The sequence below is a fragment of the Poecilia formosa genome, unplaced genomic scaffold, assembly GCF_000485575.1.
Source record: "Poecilia formosa unplaced genomic scaffold, Poecilia_formosa-5.1.2 Scaffold46, whole genome shotgun sequence".
Classification (NCBI taxonomy): Eukaryota; Metazoa; Chordata; class Actinopteri; order Cyprinodontiformes; family Poeciliidae; genus Poecilia; species Poecilia formosa.
The window spans coordinates 2,850,260-2,853,304 of NW_006799985.1; the positions used below are offsets into that span (position 1 = coordinate 2,850,260).

Sequence of the window (3,045 nt, forward strand, 5' to 3'; positions counted from 1 at the left end):
TATCTTTCTCTTCTTTTCCTAAGAGGGCTAGTTAGCTCTGGTTAGCTTATGTTATTCTTTTGTTTTATTCCTAAGTTGTCACAACCATGTTGTGTCAACTCCATAACTGACAATTTACAAAACTTTTATGAAATTTTGTGAAATAAAAGCTTAATTTTAATATACTGTAAAGATTTCATGGAACTGATGAGCTACAATATGGCCTCCTTCAGAATAACATTATATAAATTGAGGTAGTTTGGCTTTTTGTCAACTCCGTCAGAGTTTTTCTGACTCTTTCAGTGAAATTGCTGACAAATCTCACTTAAATGTGCAGTTAATTCATTTTAATGTATTTTACATAAATTGCATTACTTCATATGTATCAAGTTTTTCTTTTTACTCACTAATTTGTCACCATCTTCAGCTCTGTGTCAACTCCGTCAGATGGACTTTTTGTTGTTTTTTGTTTTAAATATTTCTTTTGTTTCTTGACAAGCATTTGTCTGTAAAACTGAGTAAAAATATCACTAATAGGGTCATTAAAAATTATTTTAGAAACAATTAATATGTTTAAACATTAGCATAACCATCGCTAATTTGCAATGCTTGTCTCTTTAAACTCAAGAGAAAAAAGTGAAAATTACAACAATACATGAGCCTGTATCAAAAGTATTTCTCCGGCCTGAATAACCACAAACAACAATCATAAACCCTTAAGAAATAAACAAACAAATAGAATACAGAGCCTTTTATTCCACCCACAAAATTTTATCTACCTTTGCTAGCTGTTGTTATTTGAAAACAAACCTTTTCAATTAGTTCTTTATTAGAGTCATCGATCACACATCTTACAATGACTGCTTTGTTTATCTGGAAAGGACATATGAATTAAATGATGCTGGAGCTCAACACAGTTGGTCATTTTGTTTATGATGGGATTTTTTTTTATTAAATATGTGCTTTTATCTATGTTTTAATAAATCATTCATGTGTTCCAATATACTCATTACAAAAAAAAAATTGTGACAACCCAGAGGCAACAAAATTATTTATAAAGAATTCAGACAGTTCACATATTTATTCTAATTTATTGATTGTGATAGTAAATCCCAAACAAAATTGTTCAGGCTTATGTGTGATCTGCTTCTTCTGCTCACTGTGCTCTATGTGCCCACTGGTGGCGAACTGCTGCAACTACAGACCAATGCATTTCCTATCTCGAGCAGAAACGCACCTAAATAATATAGTAAAATAAAGATAAATAAAGTAAGAAAAACAAAAGTCTTTAAACAAAGTAAGAAAAGTTAGGGAGTGCAATCATCTCTAATGTTCACTCTGTCACAACAACTCCCAAGCTGTGTGAAGCTGACACCCCACCCACGTCAAAAAAAATTCAGCAAATAGTCTGAATGGTTAGTGCTCCGTTTGTGCCGTTAAAATTTTCGTTTGTGCAGTTTTGGTTTCTGAGATATTAAAAATTATTTTTTAGGTCATCCAGAGTTCACCATCCCCCCATATTGCTCAAAAACAAACCAAAGTGGGCTACTTCGTTAGTGCTCCGTTTGTGCAGTTAAAACTGTCGTTTGTGCACCTTTCGTTTTTGAGATATTAAAAGTTATAATTTTGGCCGATGACGTCACCGTCACCCCAAGCATGAAATTTTTTGCTTTACCGCTGTTACGTCGCCACCACCAACTGGTATGTAATGTGGACCACAATGTCACCCAAGGATTATATTATACAAATGACTAGATCTGATTTTACTTTATTTGGTGCTTTCAGAGTTTAAGATTTAAGTATAACTATCCCCTAATTAAATGTGTACACTGGATTTGTTTTTCATCAAAAAATGTGATTGATGGAAGCAGAAATGGGAGCCTGAGAGCCGGTTTGTGCAGGCCCCTTTGAGAGCCATATGTTTTACTCTACAAAGTCTAGTGATGTAAAGATTCATCGTCATGTTCTGCAACCACCTGTGGCACAATCATTTTTTTTAACTTAAGACCAGGTTAGTTTATACATTTATATTTTCTCTTAATTACCAATTCAAAGACAACTGCAATTTGTCAGAAAAGTTAACTTGCTGCTGATATAATTTATATAAAAAGCGAAAGTCTCTATAGTCCGCTTTTGCACAAACACAATTTAACACATTCAAGGAGACGAACACTGCTGAACACACTTTAAAGATGGGTTAAAGAAAAACATTTGTCTTTTTTTAGAACTTTGCTATCACATTTATTTCACAGATGATCAAAGATTTTACATTTCATTTCATTGTTGTCGGTGTTCAGTGAGTTTCAATACATCTGTATGCAAAGCTGGTGTACAACATGTAAATATGAAAAGGTAACAGCTTCCCAACCTCTCCTGTTTGAGAGAGGCCATCTTTAGTGGTTTATATTTCAAAAGTTAATCAAAGTTGGAGGTCAAGTAGTGTTGTTTCCCTACAAAAATATAAACACTTCTTAAATCACATGAAATGAACTATTCTTGAATTAAACAGTAAGTCATTGTAAACTGGCTGTATTTAATCACAGCATGGAAAAAGTTGAACTTTTACTGGCAGTCCTGGCTGTACACCACTCCCACCTGCCGGCGGATCTCATCCCCCATTTCAGCCAGCAGCAGAGAGTCGGCATGAGGCATGACTGGACTCTCCTTCAGCCCTGCAAAGAGAAACATACTGATGAGTCGGCTGCTACAGACACAAATGCTCCACAGACGTTCAGAGATGGGAGAAGCTTATGCAGTTGACTTGTAAACCCTGTTTTACAAGATGTTAATATTTCACTTCAATTATGTTCTGTCCAACTTTTTCAGTACCTCCTATTTTTCCTTTTATTCCCCACATACACCCTCCCGCTGCTTTGAACCCCAAGCATCCCATAATTCAAGACTTTTCCTAAAGTATCCACCACTATATTGAACAGTGATTTAACTCTGCTGAATCTTGTCTGCTTCAGCAGTCATGAAAACAGTTATCAAAATAGTTATGAAACTGTTTTGACAGAAGCCATCCCCACAAATCACAACTTGGTTCTGATTCCACAGAAACAGTAG

The 3,045-nt window shown here is 34.9% G+C and overlaps 1 protein-coding gene across 6 annotated transcripts in view; it reads right to left on the bottom strand.

Annotated features, from left to right (window-relative positions):
- LOC103138111 (uncharacterized) overlaps positions 1–3,045 on the bottom strand; it is a 29,383-nt gene that overhangs the window by 13,903 nt on the left and 12,435 nt on the right. The window lies entirely within an intron of this gene.